Here is a 27,813-nt window from a genome sequence, read left to right on the forward strand (position 1 = left end):
ATATAGACAGCAACACACATACACTAGGAGATTTAAACACTCCACTGTCAAAAATTGATAGATCTTCCAAAGAAAATATCAATAAGCATATTGTGGAACTGAATGATGCATTACATCAAATGGATTTAACTGATATATATATATATATATATATATATATATATATATATATATATATAAACTTTCATGCAAAAGAATGAAAATACACATTCTTTTGAAATGCACATGGAAAATTTTCAAAGATAGACTACATGATAGGACATAAAGCAAGCTTCAACAAATTCAAGAATATTGAAATGATAATAAGCATTATCTCAGACCACAAGGGACTAAAACTAGAAACCATCTCTGAGGAAAAAACTAAAAAATATTCAAACTCGTGGAGACTGAGTAGCATACTATTAAACAATGAATGGATTAATAATGAGATCAATGAAGAAATCAAAAGAATTCTGGAAATAAATGAAAATGAACACCGAACAGCCCCAAATCTATGGGACATAGTGAAGGCAGTCCTGAGAGGGAAGTTCGTAGAAATACAGACTTACCTACTCTAGCCCTACATCTACAAGAATTGGAGTAAAAAGAGCAAACAAAGCCAAGAGCAAGTAGAAGGAAGGGAATAACCAAGATCAGAGCATAATTAAATGACATAGAGACTAAAAGAATAATTCAAATGAATTCAGTTCATTATTGAAATGATCAATAAATTTAGAAGCTGGGTCTTTGAAAAAATAAACACAACTGACAAGCCTTTAAGCAGACTCATTAATAAACAAAGAGAGATGACCCAAATAAACACAGTCAGAAATGAAAGAGAATAGACAACAACTGACACTATAGAAATGCAAAAGATTGAAAGAAATTACTACAAGCAAATATATGCCAAGAAATTAGAAAGCCTGGGAGAAATAGAGAAGTTTCTAGAAAAATTAAATCTACCAAAACTGAATCAAGAAGAAGCACATAGGCTGAATAGACCGATAACAACTGGTAAAATCAAAGTAGTAATCAAAAAACTCCCAGCACAGAAAAGCCCTGGACTAAACAATTTAACAAGAGAATTTTGCAAAACATTTAAGGAGGAACTAACCCTTGTCTTTCTCAGTTTATTCCAAAAAAATCAAAGAAAAATGAAGACTTACAAACTATTTTTATGGGGTCAACATCACCCTAATCCTAAATCCAGATAAAGACACAAGTATGGAAAACTACAGGCCAATATCGCTGATAAACATAGATGCCAATATCCTTAACAAAATATTGGCAAACATCCAGCATACATTTAATAAAAAATAAAAAATAAATTTAAAAAAAAAGAAGAACTAAAAAGATCATAGAACATGATCAAGTGGGATTCATCCCAGGGATGTAAAGATGGTACAATATTTGTAAATCAATAAATGTATTGAAGGACAAATACCATGTGATCTCACCTTTGACAGGAAGCTAAACAATAAAACAAACAAGCAAACAGAATAAAAACAAAGACACTGAAATAGAGAACAAGTGGGCAGTGACCAGAGGGGAGAGGGAAGGGAATTTAAGGGGAAAAATGGGGAGGGATTTTGAGGAACAAGTATGAAAGACACAGGGATGAGGACTGGGGGGGGAATGGGAGAGAGGTAGGGAGACGGGGGGGGGGGGCTGGGATGGGAGAAATAGACAAAAAATGTACTTGAAAAATAATTAAATAAAAATTTTTAAAAATGTGAACTGAAGAAAAAAATTGTAATACATCACATAAACAAAAGGAAAAAAATCTGATCACACCAATAGATGTGGAAAAAGTATTTGATAAGATAGAGCACCCATTCATGATAAAAACGGTCAGCAGAGTGAGAATAGAGGGAGCATTTATTAACATAATAAAGGCCCTATATGAAAAACCTACAGCCAACATCACGCTTAGTGGTCAAAAACTAAAAGCTTTCACATTAATATCAGGAGCAAGACGAGGGTGTATGCTTTCATCATTTCTATTCAACATAGTATTGGAAGTCCTGGCCACAATAATCAGACAAGAAAAAGAAATGAAAGGTACTCCACTTGGACAGGAGGAAGTAAAACTGTCACTGTTTGCAGATGGCATGTTAGTGTACATAAAAAACTCTGTTTTTATAGAAAACTACATAGACTTCACAAAAAACTACTTGACCTAATAAGTGAATTTGGCAAAGCAGTGGAATAAAAAATCAATATTCAAAAATTAAAGGCATATTTATATATCAACAAGGAAATATCAGAAACAGTAATCAGGAAATAAAAATCCACTTGCTTTAGCAACAAGAAAAATGAAGTACCTAGGAATAAACCTAACTAAGGATGTAAAATACATGTACTCAGAAAATAACAGAGAACTGAAGAAAGAAATTAAGGAAGACACAAATAAGTGGAAGCATGCACCATGTTCATGGATTGCAACATTTAACATCATCAAAACGTCCGTACTACTGAAAACAATTTACAGATTCAAAGCAATCTTTATTAAAATACCAATGACATATTTCACAGATATAGAACAAACATTTCAAAGTTTATATGGAACCATAAATGACTCTGAATATCTGTAGCAATTTTGATAAAGAAGAACAAAGTAGGAGGGATCACAAAACCTGATATCAAACTTTATTACAAGGCCACTGTAATTAAAACTGGTACTGGCATAGGAACAGACACATAAATCAGCAGAACAGAACAGGGGTCCAGAAATAAACCCATGTGTCTATGTTCAGTTAATATCTGACAAGGGGGCAGAGACAAAAAATGGAGTAAAAATAACCTCTTCAACAAATGGTGTTGGGAGATATGGATAGTTACATGCAAAAAATGGAACTTGACCACCAAATTACAACATACACAAAAATAAACTCAAGATAGATAAAAAGTCTTAACTATAACTCACAGCATCATAAGAGTCCTAGAGAAGACCATGGACAGGAAAATTAGAGATATTCCACATACCAATATTTTCACCTGTATGTCCCCAAGAGAAGGGGACACATAGGAAAAGAATAAACAAATGGAACTTCATCAAATTAAAAAGCTTTTGCACTGCTAAAGAAAACATCAACAAAATGAAACCATATGGGAAAATATATTTGCTAATGATACCTCACACAAGGGTTTGATCCAAAATATATAAAGAACTCACATAATCCCACTCCAGGAAACAAATAATCCAATTAAAAAATGAGAAAAGGACATGAACTTCTCCAAGGAGGACATAAAAATGGCCCAAAGACATATGAAAAGATGTTCCGAATCACTACCATTCAAAGAGATATGAATTAAAAATCACAGTGAGTTACCACTTCACACCAATCAGAATGACCATCATAAACAAATTAATAAACAACAAGTGCTGGTGAGGTTGTAGGCAAAAGGGAACTCTATTACATTGTTGACAGGAATGCAGACTGGTTTAGCTAGCCACTGTGGGAAATAGTATGGAATTTCCTCAGAAAACTAAAAATGGAACTGCCTTTTGACCTGGAAATTCCACCACTGGGATTATGCCTAAGAATCTTGAAACACTAATTTAAAAGAACCTATGCTGCCCAATGATCATAGCAGCACAGTTTACAATAGCCAAGTGCTGGAAACACCCTAAGTGTCCATCAGTAAATGAGTGAAGCAAAAAAGTATAGTGCATTTACACAATGGAATACTATGCAGCAGAAAGAAAGAAGGAGCTCCTACCCTTTGCAACAGCATGAATGGAACTGGAGAGCATTGTGCTGAGTGAAAAAAGGCAGGTGGTATAAGACAAATACCATACCATTTCACCTACAAGTGGAACCTAATCATGGAAACAATCAAGCAAGGAAAATATAAACACTGATATTGAAATAAAGAACAAACTGGCACAACCGGGGGGGGGGGAAGGGGAATAACACAAGAAGGAAGGAGAAGAGTCATCAAAGAACATGTGCAAAGGCCCCATGGACAAAGTCAAAGAATTTGAGGATGGGAGGTGGGAGTGGGTGGGGCTTGGGAAAGTTGTGGCCAGAAAAAACAGACAACTGTACTTGAACAACAATAAAAAATGCAAAGTAAATTAAATTATATAATTTATTTTGTATGATAAAATATATAATATCTTATTATATATTTTATTTTTATTCATTAATATATATCTATATAATATAAAATTACTAAAATGGCACTTTGTTTATTATACCTTGACCAATTTGTATTGTTTTCTTTTTGTGGATATATTTATACAATAGTTTGCTAATATACAATGTTATTTTTAGATTAATTACATTGTTAGTATACAGCATTTTATTTTAAAAATTACCATATACATAATGAAGAGAAGTTGGTAAAATTAAAGCACACAGATAATATTAAATATTATTCAGATTTCTACCACAAATAAGTGATTTATGCAAATATATTGGCAGACATAGATTTAGAAATAGGTATGCATCTGGGTATGAGTCCAGGCCAATAGGTAAATAGCTGTATGTGAGGCAGAAAGTAAAGGGTATTTTTGCGTGCATGAGGAAATATGGTCAGTAGTTGCAAATCAGTGCCTAAAAAAATAATAGATGCTGAGGAACAATTTGCAAACAGCTGGGATTCCCAGGCATGGTGATTGTAGCTACTCCTTAGCACCTTGCCACTCAGTCTGGTTCATGGGCCGGCAGTATTAACATCACCTGGGAGCTTGTCAGAAATGTGGAATCTCATGTACCACCCTATACTTATTGAATCAGAATATACATTTTAACAATATTCCTTTGATTATCATGCACATTAAAATTTGAGAAGCACATCCCACGCCCGCCTCCCCCCCACCCCCACCCGCGGCCGATGTCTTGTGAGCTAGCAGATGCAACTTATTAGGTACAACAGACACAGCGCCTGGAGCTCGCAATACAGTTTAAGTGATCCATTAAATCACTTTAACTTCTTTTAAAATAAGAAATAAAGAATGAACATTTATAAAGAAGAAAAAAATTAATATATGATCATAATATATTTAGCCTTATACAACTAAAAAAATGTGTTCATATTTATATTTATCAATGGGTCCCAGGAGAGGAAAACATTTTAGAGCCCACAAAAGTCAGAAAGCTTTGTAATGAATAAAAAATTACTATCTGCATTTTTATTTCTGTCACTAGTTCATTGTTTTATTTTTCAGAATTAATATAAGACCAACATAATTATCATAGAAATTAATCACTTGCATACAATTAGTATACCTACCAATTTTAATGTGTTCATTTTCAAAGGAAGCTTATTGTCCTTACTTTTCAATATATTCTGCTTTAAATTTAATATCATTTTACAGATATTTTCTGATGTTGATGAACATTTCTCTAAACAGGGATTTAATCATTGTATGAAATGGCATCCTATAAAATAAAAACTTCAAGTGAATTTGTTGAGGATTCATTTAATTTCTAATTGTTGCTATTATAAATAACACTGTGATAAATATCCTTGTTTCGAACCCATGATGATTTCTTAAGAGAAATTTCTAAAGTGAAATTATTGTTTTATTGGACATACACTTTTTGAACTTGCTTTGTTGCCATTAAGTTTTAATTTTGGTAGTTTCCAACTTCCAGAAAATTTGCAGAATTATACAAAAACCTCCTCTATGTTTTTTACTTATATTCACCCATTTTGTCCTGTGCCTCATTGCTTTGTGCACTGTATTCTCTCTTTTTCTGTCTCTTTCCCTCTCTCTCTCTCTCACACACACACACACACACAAAAAAAGAAAGAAACATCCGCAAGTAAATTGACAAAATCTGCCCCTTTACCATAAAATATTTTGGCATATTTTTCCTTAGGCCAAGAATATTCTGCTACATGAGTATAATTCAATTATTTTTAGTATGTTATTGATTATATTATTATATTTGTCCCGTTTTTTTATCTCCTCCACACATAATCCCATGACTTCAGGCAATCCCCACACTGTTGCTCATGTCCATTTGTCATTCCTTTGGCTACTCCATTTTCTATACTCTACATCCTGGTGATCATTCTGTAACTACCTATATGTACTTCTTAATCCCCTCACCTCTTTGCACATTCCTTAAATGCCCCTCCCTTCTGGCAACCACCAAAATGCTCTCTGTATCCCTGATTCTGTCTCTGTTCTTGTTTGCTTAATTTGTTTTTCAGATTCAATTGTTGACAGGTATGTATGTATTGACATTTTATTTTTCATAGGTTTGATCTTCCTTTCCTAAGTATGCCCCTCTAACATTTCATATACTAATCGTTTGGTGATGAAGAACTCCTAATTTTTTTTCACATCTGGGAAGCCCTTTTTCTGCCCTTTCATTCTAAATAATATCTTTGCTGGGTAGAGCAGTCTTGGCTATAGGTGCCTGCTTTTCATGTTTTTGAAATTTCTTTTGAGAAATCACGGGACAGTCTTATGGGAGCTCCCCTGTCAGTAACTAACTGCTTTTCTCTTGTTTTTAAGATTCTCTCTCTATCTATAGCCTTTGGCATTTTAATTATGATGTGTCTTGGAGTGGGCCTCTTTGCATCCATCTTGATTGGAACTCTCTTTTCTTCCTGGTGCATGACTATTTCCTTTACCAAATTAGGGAAGTTTTCTTTCATTATTTTTTCAAATAGATTTCCAATTTATTGTTATTTCTCTTCTTCTGGCACCTCTATGATGTGATGTTGGAATGCTTGAAATTGTCCAAGAGGCTATTTATACTATCCTCATTTTGGGGGTAATCTTTTTCTTTTTATTGTTCAGATTGATTGTTTTTTGCTTCCTTATATTTTATATCTTTGATCTGATTCTCAGTTTCATCCACTCTACTTTTGTTTCCCTATAAATTATTATTTATTTAAGTTAGTGAATCCTTCATTTCTGACTGGATCTTTTATACAATGTTGAGGTGCTCACTAAGTTTCTTGAACATCCTTATAACCAGTGTTTTGAACTCTGCATCTGATAGAGTTTTCTGGAGTTTTGATCTGTCCTTTCATTTGGGCCATGCTTCTTTGTCTCCTTATTTTGGCAGCCTCCCTGTGTTTGTCTGTATTTATTAGGTAGAGCTGCTTTGACTCTGTGTCATGGTAGTGTAGCCTAATATAGTAGGTGTCTTATAAGGTCCAGTGCCACAGCCTCCCCTATCATCTAAGCTAGGTACTTGAGTCATGTACTTTGTGTGGGCTGAGTATATCCTCTTCTTGTAGTTGAGTCTTGCTTGCTGTTGGCAGGTCATTGGAAGTGATTTACCCGGGCCAGTCAGTCCCAAAGGTTGGCTGTGACCACTGACTACTAACTTCTATCCTTTGTGAAAGATTAGCTCTGTGGGGGCAGGGTGATGGTGTTCTGATGTGGTCTGTAGCTCACCACTGGGTGTGCTAGCCCTGGGGTTTTCTCCAGTGGTCAGGCCAAAGTCAGCCCCCACCTATGTTTTGCCTGGGGCCACCCTGTCTGAGCTATAGAGAAATTTAAGGTAGATGTTCATTTTCCTACTGTTAGAGATTCCCAGGAAAAGCCATGCTGTAAATCTAGTTTGGCTGCTGTTAATGACACACCTTGGGTGACTAAGCAAGAGGTATGGGGAGCTAGAAATCACTGAGGAAAATGTTGCTTGCTGAAATAATTTAGGAAGTTGTGAATCTTAAGTCAAGAGCAGCTATTCAAATAGAAAATCTACTGTTCACAGATGTAAATTAGGGAGGTTAGAGCCTCAGGATCTCCAGGATGGGGCAAACAGGTTAGTCAGGTTTATGGTCTCACGTATGGCACCCACCTACTGGCTCTGGCTCTGCCCACCTTTCTGTCTGAGAGAAACCTATCCCCAACCTCTCACCTTGATTCTAGCCACTTCAGGTCCTCACTATATACCACCGGTGCCTTTCAAGCTGCTATTTCAGTGCTGTAGCTCAATGGGAGTGAGTCTGAGTAAGTTCATGTATGGATTCTTTAAGAGGAACTGCTTGGGGCTCTGGAAGTTTCTTCCACTGACCCAATACATGCTTTTATGCAATTTTTTTGCATCTAGAAGTCATAAGAACTTTTATTCCTGGCACTGATACCCTGGGGGAATCTGGTGTTTGGCTGGGACTCCTTGCTCCTGATATATCTCTCCTGAATTTTTATACACTATACATGTATGTTGGACCAGCCTGTTCTATGCTACCGTCCCTCCTACTAGTCTGGGTGGATATAGTTTCTTTAATTCCTTAGTTGTCAGAATTCCATTCAACTGAATTTCTGCCAGTTCTAAGTGATGGTTGTTCTATAATTTAGTTGTAATTCTGATATGATTGTGCAAGGAGGCGAGACATGTTTACCTAAGCCAACATCTTGATCAGAAGTGCTACAATACCATTATTAAAATTAGAAAAATAACACTGGTACACTATGGTTATCTATTATGCAATCCATTTTTAAATGTCATCAACTGTCCCAAAAATGTTCTTTAGAGTTCCTCAACCTTAAGATTCACATTGTGTTCATTTTATTTAGTTTTCTTCAATCTGGAACAGCTCCTCCTTGTTATTCTTGTTCTATACATTTTTAAGATTACTGGTATTTAAACCAGATAATTCTCCAAATGATACTGCTTCTAATATGGAAAATAGCATAAAGAATGTCCATTTTTCATATCTTAATATAAATATTAAATACTAAAGTTTTTTTCACATTTCTAATCTGAGAATCACAATTCAAGTGTTTCTTTAAAGATTCATTTGTCAGAATGCAAGTGAATCTGAATATTTTTTTCATATGTGTATAACCATTTATCTTCTTTTTCTCATTATTTGTTTATATCTTTTGCTTATTTTATCATGGTCTTTGTCTCATTTGTCTCTTTTATTTACTTATAAATATTATTTTTATAGCAGAGAAGCTAAACTTTTGCCAACAGATATTTTTGCCCAGGATATTTATGGTATTTGAAACATATAAAAATTTTTCATTTTAATGTAGTAATACATGAACAATCTTTTTAAATTGTTGTTATTTTCTCTTTTAGAGTGAAGTGAAGGAAGGGAGAGAAAGAGAGAGAAAAATATTGGTGTGAGAAACTGCTTCGTTGCCTTCTGCAAGTTACCCTGACCAACTTGCAGAAGAACAGAGCACAGATTCCTCATTCCAGGCATGTGCCCTGACCTGGAATCCATCCAGGACCTTTCAGTTTTTAAGATGACAACAACTAAGAGAACCATGCCTGTCAAACTTTAGTTATTTTTGTCTTTGGAACTGGACTTGGGAAACTTTCCCTTCTCAATATTATCTGGACATCATTCTAATATTCATCTAATGATTTTATTGTTTTTTTTTACATTTACTTTTAAGCATTACAAAGTATACTTTGGTATCTAACCTACATTTTCAGAAAACTTAATTAATTAGTCTCTTTTTATTTTCCCACTTATGCTAACTTTACACTACAATAATTATATTATACTAAATATTGATCTATATAAATATTCATTCAAGTTCAATTTTTAGAATAAATAAAAAATGTACTTGAAAAGTAACTAAATAAAATTTAATATTTTTAAAAAAGAACAAGAATTCTATACTAGAAGAAACTTTAAAAATCATAGAAAATAATTCATTAATGGAAATAAAACATATTTATCTAATGCCTCAAAACTAATTTTCAAAGTTAAGTTTATTTTGTGTATGTGTTTCATTTAACCTTCTTATTTTTGAGCTGGAACCTTACATAAGAATTTAGTAAAATATATGAACAACTGGAGAATATTTAATAGTTAAAGCTAAACTGAGAGAGACTATTCTATTTGTTTTTTTCCCTTTTATATTTTGAATAGACCATATAAAATTAGTTTATTTAATCATCTAAGTTCATTTTTACTTTCAAGTCTCTAAACTTATAATTCTGATACTAAAGAGGGGAAATTTCTCTACGTCCATTAGCAAGCTAATATATTTGGACTGTAGCCTACTACCCATGTACCCTTCATATTACATAAGATAGCACATTCACTACCAAACAAGCATTTTACAAATTAATGATATTTAGTAAAGCTATTTAATGGAATGGGCAAATTTAGACTTGTTTTGTCAGTAAAATATTAAGTACCATATGTTCTGCACTAAGCAGTTAAAATTGTTTTTTGAAAGGATATTAAATTAATTGTTAAAAAGAAAACACACTAACTCAAAGTACTTCACAATCAATGTTATCATTTAATGCATCTTTTGGCAATTATTAAACCCTAGGGAACACCATGAATAAACATCCTTATCATGTCTGGAAAGATACTAATGGGGAATATCATGGACCATGGCTTTCATTTACATGTGGGTATGAGCCCAGAGAAAAGTAAAGGAAAATAAACATAAAAACATCCTTTGGTTTAAACTTGGGGTGGATATTTTGGTCAGCCACCAGAGGCTCCAACATCACCATTTTTAAAATTAATCTGTTGTTTTATTCCTTTTCTTCCTTTTTTATTTTGACTGCTTTTTAATTGTAAGGACAACTGTATTTTAAGAAACCCATATGCATTATTTGCTTCTTAGGTTAATAACTCAAATCTATGATTTATGAGAAAATTATATTAAGGTCAAAAGTTTGGGTTGGTTGAATTTTTAAGTTATTAATAATAATAATAATATAATAAAACAAATTATTAAGCATGTATTTCTAGGCACTGTTCTAAGCATTTTACAATTATAATCTTACTTAAACCTCCAACTCATGGTATGAGATATTTACTAGCTCTGTCTCTACTTTGGAAATGAGGAGACTGAAAAAACATGAAGTTCAATAACCACTTTAGTTTTAACTTGATGGAAAAGTGTTTGAAATATCTATTTCCCTGACTTCTGAAATTCAACTATTGATTAACTGTACTCTTTTTATGTCTTAATACCATAACTTCCTCAGTTTTTAAACATAAATAGTAATCGTACTTAAAAGATCAACAGTGAAAAGTTATCAGCAGGACAGAATTCAGATTTTTGTTTGTTATGTTTTGTTTCATTTTTTTTTGCTTTTTTTTAGTTTTGAATTGTTAGTGGATATATGATTAAACTCTCACTCTAAAAAATGTATTAAAAGAGAAAAAAACTTTTTACATATTTGAAGAATCTGAATAGTCAGTGTCCAGTTAATCTAGATGAGTCAAGTTTTAAACAACAGCAGAAGATTGCACATGGTGTAGAAGATGGACCTGAGAGCTAGGAGCCCCAGTATAGTGCAACTGAGGTAAATTGAAGAAGTGAAAGTATTTCTCAATGAAAGGCTTAAGACAAAGAGATTTATGCCAAAGAACACTTTCTTCTACATTCTATTTCTGCCATTAACCTCATTCTCATTATTGTCTCCTAACCAGCAATATGGAACCCTGATCTTCAGAATCCTAAGATGTCTTCATAAAACCTTCAGGAAGGACTGTACCTGAATGCTTAGCCAAAAATGTGTAATTGTAAGAGACGGAGATAATTACCGACACAAGGTCAAATAACCTAAGTTAGCAGGTTTGCCAGCTGAAATTAATATTTGATCTAATATTTTAATTTATTACCAAATCACATAGGTAATGTTAAGTGTTCCTGTGAAAACCATGGCAGGGTTATGTTATTTCACTGGTATAATTACAGAGTTTGTGCTTTTTAACAGGGCGTGTACTGTGATTAATCTAAGAATTGTATAGTCCAGGACAAGTAAGGTTTGGTACAGGCGAAGTAGGAAGCAATCACCTTTGGTGAGATTGAGAGGACAAGCAAAGTCTCCCCCTGTTCATTCTGTCTTCCACTGAAAGTTCAATAGAACCCTTTTGTGTAAATGCTCTGCATGTGAATGGTAAAAGGTAAATGATATGTGGGGGAAGGAAAAGAAGAAGTAGAAAAAATTAATATTAGCTTAGCATTTCATACTGCTAGTCCTAGAAACTATAAAGATTCACATATATATCCCCACAATACCCTGTAAAGGATTTTTTCTATTTTAGAGATGATGAAAATAAATTTCACAGTGATGTTAAATACCTTTTTAATTCACACTGCTGTTAAGTAGCAGAAGTAGGACTTAAACTCAGATAATTTTGTAATCTAAGTTTATGTACATGCACACTATATTTAGAGACATTGTTTAAACAATTTATCAACTAGCTTAGCTGCCTAGAAAAATCTAGTAAAATGTGGTCCTGGACAAGACCAACAGATATAAGTCACTGTAGGATAAAAAGGATAGATAAGAGGGGAGATAGCAGTAAGATTGGTATTAAATTTGGGGAGGAAAAAGGAATAATAGAAAATGAGTAAGTTTTATGAGACATAGATGTCTTTTAAGAATTTTTTTCTGTGACTTGCCATAACAAACCATAGCAGGGTGAGCTAGTGAAAGCTGAATAAAGATAATAGATGTGGAAGCATCTAGCACCAAGCCTATCAAATAGTACTCAAATATTACTTTCCTCTGTCAAAAACTCTTTATCTAAATGCAATGACACTATATCCCTAGTCCTGCTTCTATGTCAGTCATCAGCTGTGTTTCCAGCTGGAAATAGTAGAGGAAAGAATATGAGCTTTGGAATAACAGAATACCAACTCTGGCTCTAGTACTTACTAGCTGTGTGGCCTTAGACAAAGTACTTAACCTCTCTGAATCTCAGAAACTTTTTCTGACATGATTTATATAGCCCTGTGCTTTCTCCAACTGTAAAGCCATGATTTTAATGTACATTGCACCTCTTCAGCTTCTAAAGCAATATTTTTCAACCTGACATGCATCAGAATCTCCAAAAAAATTTTAAAGACATTTGTCTGGGCCCAACTCTAAATCTACTGGATGATTAAGAACCCTCTAATCAGTTTTCTTTAATATAAATATGTGAGCTACATATCAAGCTTTAAATTTTCTAGCCACCACAATGACTAAATGAGATATTTTATATTTTTGTTGTTGTGTACTGCTCTGCATGGTTTCAGGAATTATAACTCTCTGCCCCCTTTGGCTAAGGATGAGGGAGTGACCTTCGGAATGTGAGAAGCAGGAGAGCAAAGAGCAAACTTGTCTCCGCCTCAGTTTCCTCCCTGCCCCCCAAGCATGGTCGGAAGTCCTTGACCAGTAAGACCCTTCAGAGGAAGGGCAACCTAGGCCAGACATGATCACTTGGGAGGCCTTCATGGCAGGACTCAGGGGAATGCAACAAAGAGCAAGGGACTCTCATCACCCCCACATCCCCCCCCACTTTGAGATAGCCCAAGTCCCCATGCCCTGGGGGAAAAGTGCGTCCTCCAATCCCCTTAAGCCTGAATACCTGATGGGGAGGGGTGCAGCTCCTTGCCTTTCTAGAGCATGTCCTGGGGAAAAATCTGGCATCACAAAGACTTCCTGATAAACCTGTGAAATCTGCTCTGCTAAGAGTGCTTTTATTCATATGTTAAGGGTTCAAGCCGGAAACTCTAAAACTCTCTTCCTGAGAGACTCTGACTCAGACTAAGCCTTCAGATTTGAAATGTTATCTACTGTTTGATCCTTGCCACCCTGTATTCCTGTGTATTACAACCCAATAAAAGCCTTTGGAGGGAGGGGCTCAATGTCTTTTTCCCCTGAGAAACTGGCCACCTCTCCTCCCCAAACAGATCATGTCTCAGTCATGTTTACTCTCATTCATAGCACACAGGGGGACTGGCAAGAAAAGTCACCCCCACACTTTTTTGTTTTTGTATTTGCTCATTTAAATCCTTTTCAATACAAAATAGTCTCATCTAGGTCCTGGCTGGTATAGCTCAGTGGATTGAGCACGGGCCTGAGAACCGCACGATCGCGGTTCAATTCCCAGTCAGGGCACATGCCTGGGTTGCAGGCCAGTTCCCAGCAGGGGACTCATGAGAGGCAACCATACATTGATATTTCTCTCCTTCTCTCCTTCCCTTCCTCTTTAAAAATAAATAAATAAATAAAATCTTTAAAAAATAGTCTCATCTGAAGTGGTCAATAGCCACAAAAGGCCAGCGGTTTCCACTTTGGACAGTAAAATTCTAGATTTCTCTCTGGTCTTAATGTGGGAAGCTTTGGAAAACCTTTGTTCACCCACAACCCCAGGTGCTCTGGGAGAGTGATAAGGCCATCTGGGAAAAGCAAATAGCCAGATAGTCAGTAGGATTGGGACTAGCACCCCCACTGATAGAACCAATTATCACATTCTGCTTCTGTATCCCTCTTTTGTCACGTGGACAGGAAGACCCCTAAGCTATATAACCCCCCAAGAATCCTTTGTTCGGGGCTCAGAATTTGGAGATGACTCCTCTGGGCCCGTGCACTTTAAAATAAACCTCGTACTCCAGAATCCCTCGGTGTCTGGTTGCTTCATTTTCCTATAACAGTCTAGCAATATTTTTGGGAATACACTACTGGTTTTGACGTGGTGTATTCCCTTATCTCAAATCGCTGCTTTTTTCAAACAATCTTAGAAGAAGCTGTTATGGATCTCCCTCATAAAGAAAAATGTTCTAATTTTACATGGGATGCCCTTGCATCCCAGTTTGACTGTGGTTCACAACACCATATATCTACTACAAGTATATTATACAAATGAACAAAATTTTCCCATGTTCCTTTCATTTTGCTTTACATAAGTATATTTGCTTTCAAAAAAGATAATTATCTTTGTTGCAGAAACAAAGAATGGAATAATATTATTGAAATTATTCTAGACTGGCAATGCTAGGAAAGATACCCATAAACATATTCTGTTACATAAAGTGAGAAGACCATATACTTTATCAGCTAAACTACAAAATCTATTTAACTTAGGTAACTCCCTGGGAACTATAGAATGTGAATCTTTATAGTCTACAATTACCTTTATCCAGTTGTTGTCTGAAATAAATTACATAGTTCCTGATTCTCAGTTCAAAAATTTTTTAGTGTTGTAAGAGATAAATTTATCATGTAAGCAGATATGGTTTGCTACTCAGTTATTCAAAAAAGTATTCATATCAATGATTGTTGTAGCAATTATTAATGCTAAAAATATGTGAAGTTGCAGTGACTCTGCATTTGAAATCTAATATATGTCACTTGCTTTTTTCATGATAAACACATCATTTGGTTGGAAAAATCTCATCTGCTTAGATATATCTCTTATTATTTATGAGAACCATGTTTAGAAATGCAGGCAGCACATGTGCATAATTAATCCTGAAGAGAATTAGACATTGTTTGATTCACAGCTGAATGCAATTAGCATTAGGAAGTTTACATATGTTGGCAATAACACAGATTAGCAACTAAAGTGCTTGTTAAAAAATTTAACCTGAGGCTGCTGGAGCAGACCTCTCTTAATGATGCTTTAAATGTTGTTGATGGAGTAATAATCAATTTTGTTTTATAAATAGTAAATCAAGAATTTATGTCTAATTAACAGTGCTACAGATCACCTCACTTACATATCAGATGTAATTGTGATATTTGCTATAAACTTGCTTTGATTCTTGTGTGCAAACAGTTGTTATGAGGAAGACATGATCCTTACTAGAAAAAGAAAAATCATTTCCCACCAAGAGAAGAATCAGGTGTCTACCTCTTGGAGGAACTCCTCTAGAGATGTTTAGCATGAGACTTTTGTCTTTGTCTCTCTGCAGTTTTTAATTGCAAGGAGAGAGAAACAATGCCCTCTTTCAGACAGAGCCATTAGCCAGCTTCACAGACTGTGAAACAATGCCATTAAATGAAAAGGGAGGAGAGAATGGAAATGATGAAAATGAAGTTTAATGTAAAATTGAGCCATAATTGTTTGTACTTCAAGTTTGAGAAATTTACCATTTATTAAAGTGTTTCTGCACCACTCACCACCAGATTGTCAAGAGAGAGGCAAGGCTGCATGCAAGGCAGCCCTGGAACTTTCAGGAAAGCAAGCAAGATCTTTGATGAGTAAGGGAGTACTTGCAGCACACAAATGCAGCTAAGTCACAGGGTTGCAGAATAGCACAGTCTTATTCCACATTATTCACACAGGCCTTATTACATAATAATATTATACATTTTCAGAATGAAGAGGATCTAAGTCTCACATTTGTCTTTCATATTTTAACATTTCTGAAATTGGGTGCTTCTTGTATACAATGATGACCATTTGAATGTTAATCAGTAACATTTTGTTTTCCCTATTACATAAACTAATGCTATTGACATCTTATATTTAATAAAATGTGGTAGTGAATGCTTCTTCTGTGTCAGGCACTGTGCTAGAAATGAGGAATAAATGAGATGTAATATATCTCAAAAAGAATTATAATACAGGTAATGTACAAAAAGAACAAATATGATTAAACTTGCTGAATGTTTACTTTATTTACTTATGGCTTAACAACTGTGTGAAGGTGAAATTTTGTAAAGGGATTGTGCACTTGCACCCATCATGACTATAGTGGCTTTTCTGCTGATAAAAAACAACAGAAAACAAATCCAGACTGTAAACTCTGTGAAGGCAGGGAGTTTTTCTGTTTGTTAACTATGGGGTTCCCAGCAGAGAGAAGTGCTTGGAATATTGAAGTCACTGTATAATTGTTGAATGAGCAGGAAGTGATTTTGCCCTTTGAGCAAAGACAGTTTTTCTTTTATAAATGGTTGAAAAGAAAAATAAAAGGAAGAATATTTTTATGAAAATAATATTACATAAAATTCAAATTCCTGTGTCTAGATACAAAATTTTATTGGTTCATAGCCACATTCATTCATTCATCTTTTAAAAATCCATTTATGTTTTGTCTCTGTTTCTCACTGTGGAGGCAAAGCTTAGTAGTTGTGACAGGAACCTTATGACCCACAGACTCTGAAATATTTACTATTTTGTCATTTACAGAAAAAGTTTGCTGGCCCCTAGACTAGGCTATTGTCATCATAGAGACAGGCTGTGAGGAGTTTAGGTACAGCCCAGTTGCTCTCTGCCCTCACCTACTCCTTTCAGTGGAATTCTCTCCTGCTCCTCATTCCCCTGGTACAGGTAACTTGAGCATTATCACTGGTGACATACTTGATAACACAGAAGCCCAACCCCATGTGAGCCCCCTTGTGCACACATGCTACAAATGTCCTTTAACCCTCATAAAATTAAATTAATTTTGGAAGCACTAGTAGAAATATATAAGATGAATTATGTATGCCGAGGGGACCTGAAAATAAATGGAATCATCTTCTGGAGGGCAAGGCCCCTGAAGTGTAAAGTACATCCCCGGCTAAGTGAGGGTTCTAGGGGCCTATCTATGTCAGTGTATCAGCTAGTGTTGTTATGAAAGACTGTGTTCAGCTCCAGTGAATTTTTTGGAGGACTCTTTCAGTGTCTTTGCCCATTTCTTGATGTGTGAATTTTGAGTGTATTTGCCCATATCACACTGAGTGTTTGACAGTTTTTTACCAAAAATATTATGACCCCATGCCTCACCCTCCCTGTTCACCACATCTTGCCCCTAAGTGGCTCCTTTTTGTTGTTTTTTTCCCAATGAAGTACCTCCTCAAAGAGAAAAGTTTTCCCTATGTGTCAGAGGTAAAATGAAAAATGGTGGAAGTATAAAAGGCATCAAAATCAATGAGTTCAATAACTGTTTTGAGCAATGAAAAAAACTTCTCAATAGGTAGACTGTATTGCATCAAATGGTGATTACTTTGAAAGTGACTGAAGTTTAAACCTGTAAGAATAAATGCACAATTTTTATAAATAAATTTTTATTTTTGGGTCCCCACTTGTATACTAAAGTTTAATGATAAAAACCTCCTGTTACATGATCAAATTTGGTACAACTTTAATCCATTTGGTTTCTATTCAAGTAGACCCATTATAGAAAAAATGTACCAGCTGAATTTCATTATCCAAATACTTTATGTAGTATGTGGTTCTGAGACATGAAACTAGAGAGTATTACACTTTTTAAATCTTTACTAAAGGACATGCTTATTGATTTTAGAGAAAGAGGGACATAGAGAGTGAGAGAAGGAGAGAGAGAGACATGGATGGGAGAGAGAAACATAGATTGGTTGCCTCTAGTATGTTCTTTGACAGCCGCAGCCTAGGCATGTGCCCTGACTGAAAACTGAACTCCTGACCTTTTGATTTATGGTATAGTGCTCCAACTAACAGCTGCACCAACCAGGGTGTAGACTCAATGATATGCATTTAATTAAAGATTATCAGTTCTGATGATTCCCTGCTCATTCACATCTGCTATGTGTTGGATGTTTTCACTTTTCTACTAGGAGAACAGTAAATACAAAAGACCCACAAAGCATGAACAGACAGTCAGGGTGTCAACACAGTCACAGGGCATCTGAGACCAGGGCAATGTTGGAAGTGAATCAGGCTGTCCAAAAGTGGGTCCTTTGGATCCTGGTACTGTCACTAAGAGTGAGTAGAAAGAAGCATTTACATGGGAGGAATACAGGCATGAAGAGAGAAAGCATATGTTTATATATTCATTGAAATGATCTGAGTTTTATTCCTTTTCCTTCAATAGCATAGCTTGTTAGAGGCAGGAGTTAATTCTTCTGTATCAGAGACACAAACTATCCAATAATTACAAGATTACAAATTTCCAAAAACCTTGAGGGCAGGGTCCAGGTGTGTCTTATTCATTTCTCTATGTATTCATAACAACTTCATGTAGTATGTAGTCAATACATACTGTCTTTCTCAGGCAGACAATAATATAGCCGGATTCCCTTAAATCCCTTTTTAATGCATGTAATTCATTACTGTCTCTAGACCATCTTTTGATATTACACTCTTTCTGAATGTGAGGTAGATAGAAGTGTACAAGAAAAAAACCTCCCCTCAAAAGAATGAATAGGAGGAGCAGGGGACAATGGGCTAAACAATAATAAGACTTCAATGTAATGGTACTCATAGTTTTATTTTTAACTAAAGATAAATCCTAAGCATAGAACAATTCATGCAATATTTCATGAGACTAAAAAGACAACTGGCCCCAAAATGCTTATTAATTCTGCATGAGAATTTTAAAAATTTTGTATATAGAATTTTACCAATTTATGTTACAGTTTATTGATTGCTAAAGGTTTATATTAAAAAGAAAAAAAGGAGTAGGATTTCAAGATGGCGATGGAGTAGGACGGAGCAGATACCAGTTCCTAGTACAAAAGGGAGAGAAACCTGTCCGATCGAAGGAGGAGAAGCCAGCAAGCCAGCAGTTGCCAAAGCATATATGAGAATGAGGGACCAGAAACCTCAATGGTCATGGAGGAACCAGACGAGTCACAATCAACTTGAAAATATGAAAAGACCAGAGCTGGACCCATAGAAGAGGCCTCCCAATAGTAGAGTCAGAGAGACAAATTGCACTTTGCTGTAGGAGAGAAGCCAAAAGTTGCTGCATATTTGAGTAGGTGGAAGCAGAGAAGGACAGGATAACCAAAAGAGACTGCACCACCAAAATTCACAGGCATTCCACCACAGAAGTTCACACCATAAACCCAGGGAGTCAGAACAGATCAACTGAAGAAGCTGGGGCTAACAAGAAGACTCTCACAAACAATGGGAAGACAAAGAAACAATCCCCAGATGAAAGGAAAGGAGGAACCCTCAGAAAGAATGTTAGAAGAAATAGAGACAAGTCAACTATCAGATACTGAATTCAAAGCACTGGTGATCAGGAAGTTCAAAGAGCTCACAATGAGCGACCAGAAACTACAGGGGAGTTATAATGATCTCATCGTGAACTATATCGCCATGAAAAAGGAAATGGAAACTATTAGCAAGGGGCAAGAGGAAATGAAGAACACAATTACTGAATTGAAAAACACAGTAGAAAGCATTAAAAATAGGGTAGATGAGACAGAAGATCAAATTAGTGAGTTGGAGGACAAAGTAGAAAGCATCACACAGAAAGAACAGGAAAGGAAAAAGAGGCTTAGAAAGAATGAAGAGGGATTAAGAGAAATGCAAAACACTATGAAACATAATAATATCCGAATAATAGGAATACCAGAAGGAGAAGAAGAAGAACAAGGGATAGAAAACATATTTGAAAGAGTAACAAGAGAAAATTTCCCTAATTTGATGAAAGAAAAAGTCACACAAATCCAGGAATCACAGAGAGTCCCAATCAAGAGGAACCCAAGGAGGCCCACTTCAAGACACATCATCATCAAAATGGCAAAATTCCAAGACAAACAGAGAATCTTAAAGGCAGCAAGGGAGAAAAATGGAGTAACATACAAGGGAGCCCCAATAAGGTTAGCTACTGACTTCTCAATGGAAACACTCCAAGCAAGAAGAGAATGGCAAGAAATATTCCAAGTAATGAGAACCAGAGGCCTACACCCAAGGCTACTTTACCCAACAAGGCTCTCAATCAAAATAGAAGGTCAAATAAAGAGCTTCCAAGACAAAATAAGTCTAGAAGAATATGCTGCCACCAAGCCAGCCCTACGAGAAATACTAAAAGGACTGCTTTAAGAAAAGGAAGGAAAAGAGACAGAAAGAGAGGAACACAGGTACAAAAATGGTAATGAATAAGTACCTATCAATAATGACCTTAAAATAAATGGATTAAATGCTCCAAGCAAAAAACACAGAATCACTGAATGCATAAGAAAGCAGGACCCACACATATGCTGCCTACAAGAGACCCAGCTCAGGACCAAAGACCATCACAGACGAAAAGTGAAAGGCTGGAAACAAGTTTTCCAAGCAAACTGACAAGAAAAAAAAGCTGGGGTAGCAATTCTCATATCAGACAAAATAGACTTCAAAAAAAAGGCCATAAAGAGAGACCCAGAAAGTCACTTCATTATACTCAAGGGAAGAATCCACAAAGAAGACATTAACATTGTAAACATATATGTACCAAACATAGGGGCACCCATATATATCAAGAAAATCTTAGAGGACTTCAAGAAAGATATTGACAGCAACACAATTATAGTAGGAAATTTTAACACCCCACTATCAAAAATAGACAGATCTTCCAAACAAATTGTCAACAAAGATATTGTGGCATTAAACAACATGCTAGATGAAATGGACTTAACTGATATATATAGAGCCCTTCATCCCACAGAAGCTAATTACACATTCTTTTCAAATGCACATGGAATATCTTCAAAGATACACCACATGATAGGACACAAAATGAGCCTCAAAAAATTCAAGAAAATTGAAATCATACCACCAAGCATCTTCTCTGACCACAAGGGACTGAAATTGGAAAGCAACCTCGAAGAAAAAAAACCCAAAGCACCCAAAATCATGGAGACTGAATGGTATGCTATTAAACAACGAATGGGTCAAGAATGAAATTAGGGAAGAAATCAAAACGTTTCTGGAAACAAATAAAAATGAACTTACAACAACCCAAAACTTATGGGACACAGCAAAGGCAGTCCTGAGAGGGAAGTTTATAGCAATACAGGCCTACCTAAAGAAGATAGAAACATTTCAAACAAACAACCTAACCCTACACCTGCAAGAACTCGAGGAACAATAACAAAGACAGCCCAGAGCAAGCAGAAGGAAGGAAATAACCAAGATTAGAGCAGAACTTAATGACATAGAAACTAAAAGCACAATTCTAAGGATCAATGAATCCAGGAGTTGGTTCTTTGAAAAGATAAGCAAAATAGACAAGCCTTTAAGTAGGCTCATCAAGAAAAGAAGAGAGAGGACACAAATAAACACAATCAGAAATGAAAGAGGAGAGATTACAACTGACACCACAGAAATGGAAAGGATTGTAAGAAATTACTATGAAGAACTGTATGCCAAAAATTTGAAAACCTATGGGAAATGGACAGATTTCTAGAAAAATACAATCTCCCAAAACTCAATGAAAAAGAAGTAGAACACCTGAATAGACCAATAACAGCAAAAGAAATTGAAGCCGTAATCAAAAAACTCCCATCACAAAAAAGCCCCGCACCAGATGGTTTCACAGGAGAATTCTACAAAGCATTTAAGGAAGACCTAACCCCTATACTTCACAGACTATTCCAAAAAATCCAAAGAGATGAAAAACTTCAAATTCTTTTTATGAAGCCAGCATCATCTTAATTCCAAAACCAGATAGAGATGAAATAAAGAAAGAAAACTTCAGGCCAATATCACTAATGAAAATAGATGCTAAAATCCTCAACAAAATATTGGGAAATCGCATCCAACAATATATTAAAAAGATCATACAGAATGACCAAGTGGGATTCATTCTAGGGATGCAAAAATGGTTCAACATTTGCAAATCAGTAAATGTAATTCATCACATAAACAAAAGCAAAGACAAAAACCACATGATCATATCAATAGATGCAGAAAAAGCTTTTGATAAGGTACAACAACCATTTATGATAAAAACACCCAGCAAAGTGGGAATAGAGTGAGCATTCCTCAATATAATATAGGCCATATATGAGAGACCTACAGCCAATATCATACTCAATGGGCAAAAACTAAAAGCTTTTCCACTAAAATCAGGAACAAGACAAGGATGTCCACTTTCACCACTTCTATTCAATACAGTTTTGGAAGTTTTGGCCAGAGCTATCAGGCAGGAAAAGGAAATAAAAGGCATCCAAATAGGAAAGGAGGAAGCAAAACTGTCACCGTTTGCAGATGACATGAAAGTGTACCTGGAAAATCCTATAGAGTCTACCAAAAACCTGCTAAAACTAATTAATGAATTTGGCAAAACAGCAGGTTACAAAGTCAATATCCAAAAATCAAAGGCATTTTTATATACCAACAATGAATCAGCAGAAGCAGAAATCAAGGAGAAAATCTCATTCGATATAGCAAAAACAAAAATAAAATATCTGGGAATAAACCTAACTAAGGATGTAAAAGACCTTTATGCAGAAAACTACACAGCACTGAAGAAAGAAATCAGGGAAGACACAAACAAATGGAAACATATACTGTGTTCATGGATTGGAAAAATTAACACCATCAAAATGTTCATGCTACCCAAAGCAATTTACAGATTCAATGCAATACCTATTAAAGTACCAATGGAATATTTCACAGACATAGAACAAACACTTCAAGAATTTATATGGAACCATAGAATACCCCAAATAGCAGCTGCACTTTTGAGAAAGAAGAACAAAATAGGGGGGATCACAATACCTCATATCAAAGTGTATTACAAGGACACTGTAAACAAAACAGCCTGGTACTGGCATAAAAACAGGCACATAGACCAATGGAACAGAACAGAGAGCCCCAAAATCAACCAAACACTCTACAGTCCATTAATATTCAACAAGGGGGGCAGCAACATAAAATGGAGTAAAGATAGCCTCTTCAACAAATGGTGTTGGGAGAACTGGACAGTTAAGTGCAAAAAAATGAAACTTGAGCACCAACTTACACCATACACCAAAATAAATTCAAGGTGGATAAAAGACTTAAATATAAGCCGTGACACCATTAAAGTCCTCCAGGAGAACATTGGCAAGAAAATCTCAGATATTTCACACAGCAACATTTCTACTGATATGTCCCCTAGAGCAAGGAATATAAAGAAAAAAATAAACAAATGGGATCTCATCAAAATAAAAAGCTTCTGCATGGCTAAAGAAAACAGTATTAAATTAACAAGACAAACAACTGTATGGGAAAACATATTTGCCAATGATACCTCAGACAAAGTTTTAATCATCAAAATATACAAAGAACTTACACGACTTCACTCTAAGAAGACAACCAGCCCTATTAAAAAATGGGAAAAGGACTTGAACAGACACTTCTCTGAGGAGAACATACAGAAGATCCAGGGACACATGAAGAGATGCTCAATATCGTTAGCTATGAGAGAGATGCAAATTAAAACCACAATGAGATACCACTTTACACCAGTCAGGATGGCTATCATAAACAAAGCAACAAACAACAAATGTTGGAGCGGTTGTGGGGAAACGGGGCCCTTAGTTCACTGTTGGTGGGAGTGCAGACTGGTACAACCATTATGGAAAACAGTATGAGATTTACTCAGAAAAATAAAAATCGACCTGCCTTTTGACCCAGCAATTCCACTGCTAGGATCATATCCTAAGAATCCTAGAACATCAATCTCAAAGAACCTATGCACCACAATGTTCATAGCATCACAATTTACAATAGCCAAGAGTTGGAAGAAACCTATGTGCCCAGCAGTAAATGAATGGATCAAAAATTGTTGTACCTATACACAATGGAATTCTATGCAGCAAATAGAAAGAAGGAGCTACTACCCTTTGCAACAACATGGATGGAACTGGAAAGCATTATGCTGAGTGAAATAGGCCAGGTGTTGAACAACAAATACCATATGATCTCACCTTTAACAGGAAGCTAAACAACAAAACAAACAAGAAAGCAGAAAAAAAACCAAGACACTGAAATAGAGAACAAGGGGACAGTGACCAGAGGGGAGAGGGAAGGGAATTTAAGGGGGGAAAGGGGAAGGATTTGGAGGAACAAGTATGAAGGACACAGAGACGATAACTAGTGGGGGAGGAAATGGGAGGCAGGTGGGGAGCACAGGGCGGGGGTGGGGCTGGATGGGAAAAATAGACAAAAAACTGTACTTGAAAAATAACTAAATAAAATTTTTAAAAAAGAAAAAAATTATTTGGGAGCATTATCATACAGTAGCCACTAATTAATCATTCATTATATTTTAGCATAAATTAGTAAGATAAACATAGATAAACACACCAAAAACATAGAACTGAGTAAAGAAACAGAACTGCAAGAGACTGTAAAGAGTGGCATCAAAGCTGACTAATTTCTGGCCAATTGGAGTTGTGGGTATATATACTTCTCCTCATACAACCAAAAGAAGGACAACAACAAATTTAAAAACAAAAATAGCCAGAACTGCCAGGAATTTGAACTAAATGGAAGTCTGACAACCAAAGAGTTAAAAAAAAGGGACATTCATTCAGACAGATAGGAGGCGTGGAGTTGGATAGCTAGGGCAGAGAGGATGCACAGTAAGGCAGAAACTGGCAGACTGGGTGGTACCACATTTACATGAGGAGAAACCAGGAGACAACTGGACAGTGAGAAAGAAAGCTGCAACCTAAATTCCAGCATGAGGAAATGAGGCCTCAAAATGTCTGGCTCAAAAAACTGATGGTGGCTGCAGTGGTGGGAGAAACTCCCAGCTTCATAGGAGAATTCACTGGAGAGACCCAGAGGGTTCTAGAATGTACACACACTCATGCACCTGGGAATCAGCACCAGATGGGCCCAATTTATTTATGGATAGCAGTGGAAGTGACTGAAAGCCAGCTGAGAGAGCCAAGCAAGCAGCAATGTTCCATCTTAGACCCTTATCCCACATACAGTGCCACAACACAGGTACATGAATTGCCTTACCCTGGTGAATATCTATGGCTCTGTGCCTTACTATGTCATACCCTGAAACAGAAAAAAATATGGCCAAAATGGAGGAACATATATCAAAGATCCAAAAATAGAACTAAGCAATGAAGAGATAGCCAGTCTATCAGATATAGAGTCCAAGACACTGGTGATCAGGATACTCACAGAAATGTTGAGTATAGTCACAAAATAGAGGAAAAAAGTGAAGGCTATGCAAAGTGACATAAAGAAAAGTAAACCAGGAACCAATAATGAAGGGAAGGAAACTGAAACTCAAATTAATGATTTGGGGCAGAAGGAAGAAATACGCATTCAACCAGAACAGGTGAAGAAATAAGAATTCACAAAAAATCAGGAGAGACTTAGGAACTTCTGGGACAACTTTAAATGTCCCAATAGCTGAATCATAGAGGTACCAGAAGGAGAACAGGAAGAGCAAGAAATGGAAAAGTTATTTGAAAAAATAATGAAGGCGAACTTCCCCAATCTGTCATAGGCAACAGACTTCCAGGAAGTTTAAGAAGCTCAGAGAATCCCCAAGAAGTTGGACCCAAGGAAGCACACACCACAGCACATCATAATTACATCACCCAAGATTACATATAAGGAGAGAATATTAAAAGCAGCAAGAGAAATGGAGACAGTTACCTACAAAAAGAGTTCCCATAAGACTATCAGCTGATTTCCCAAAAGAAACCTTGCATGCAAGAAGGGGCTGGAAAGAGAAGTATTTGAAGTCACAAAATGCATGGGCTTTCATCCCAGATTAATCTATCCAGCAAAACTATTGTTTAGAGTGGAAGGCCAAATAAAGTGTTTCCCAGATAAGGTCAAGTTCAAGGAGTTCACCATCACAAAGCCTGTATTATATGAACTGTTAAAGGGACTTATCTAAGAAAAAGAAGATAATCAAAACTTGTAAAATGTAAAATGACAACAAACTCACAACTATCAACAATTGAAAGTAAAAACCAAAAACAAACTAAGCAAACAATAGAATAGGAACAGAATCATAGAAATTTAGACCACATGCAGGGTTATCATTGGGGAGGGGGAGGAGCAGAATGAGGGAAAGGTATAGGGAATAAGAAGCATAAATGGAAGGTACAAAATGCACAGAAGGATGTTAAGAATAGTATAGAAAATGGAGAAGACAAAGAACTTATATGTATAACACAAGGACATGGACTAAGAGTGGAAAGGATGCTGGTGCGAGGCGGAGTGCAGGGGGGAGGGAATAAAGGTAAAAAATGTACAACTATAATAGCATAATCAATAAAATGTATTAAAAAATAAAGAGTTGCATCAAATGTCCAAGTTTAGACTATGGGGTACTGTGACTAGGCCAAATGTTCAGAATAATTTGTTGGAAAGCTGTTGAGTAACAAGGAAGCACCTAGAAGAAGATGCTAAAACTAAGAGGAAGATCACTGTTTTGAGGACTACTAAGTACCTACTATGTATTTTCCCATCTGCTTTTTAGTTTTCCTGTCATTACAAACACTCACGCATACTGACTCTCAGCAGGGAATGTGTCAATCCAATAGATATGTTCTTGCCTTCCTTATTATTAGGCATGCTCATGTGTGCAAATCATGGACAATGAGAAAAGATACTGTTTGTAATTTCTATAATAATCTTAAAAGGAAGTTGATTATTATCTCCTATGTCCCTGTTCTCCTTACTGTATGCAAGAATGATGACATAGTGCTGAAAATCCAGAATATTATTGTGCTCAGGCACCATAACAAAATACCACAGACTGGGTGGCTTAAACAACAGAAATTTATTTTCTCACAATTCTAGAAGCTAGAAGTCCAAGATCAAGGTACCATCAAATTTGATTTCTGATGAGCTATCTCTTCTGGGCTTAAAAATAGCTGCCTTCTCAATGTGTCCTCATCTGTTCCTTCCTTTGCACACATGGAGAGAAAGAAATTTCTAATATCTCTTCCCATTTTTATAAGGATACTTGTCCTGTGAGATTAGGACCCTTTTTTATGTCCTCATTTAACCTTTACTTCATTATAGGCCCTACCATCAAATAAAGTCACTTTGGGGGTCAGGGCTTCAATAAATCAATTTTGAGAACAAATAACAGCCAGGTTTGATGATATCCACCAGGCAATGGTACAACACCATGATAGAAGACACTTGTAATCCTGGATGACCCCATCTAGTCCTTGGACTACCCACCACCTCTGGGTTGTTTCATCTCAACCACTAAATGTCTGGGTATGTTTGCTTAGCAGCTCTACCCTAATAGGGTATGAAAGAGGAAAACCAAAAGGAAGTTCCTTTTATTTCACAATTCTTCTTGGGGAAATATTTATGAGAAAAATAGAAAAGGTCATTTATCCTTGCATCTGTATTTCTTTTTTAATGTGCTTTGACTCTATTTAATATTAATATAATTATATCCAAAAAGGCAAATGCTTAGAAATCACAGTCTCATCTTTCTTATTACAATGGTCTATCTAATATGTGGCAGTTAAATTAGTT

The sequence above is a fragment of the Artibeus jamaicensis genome, unplaced genomic scaffold, assembly GCF_021234435.1.
Source record: "Artibeus jamaicensis isolate MK-2021 breed Jamaican fruit bat unplaced genomic scaffold, CSHL_Jam_final contig_311, whole genome shotgun sequence".
Taxonomy (NCBI): domain Eukaryota; kingdom Metazoa; phylum Chordata; class Mammalia; order Chiroptera; family Phyllostomidae; genus Artibeus; species Artibeus jamaicensis.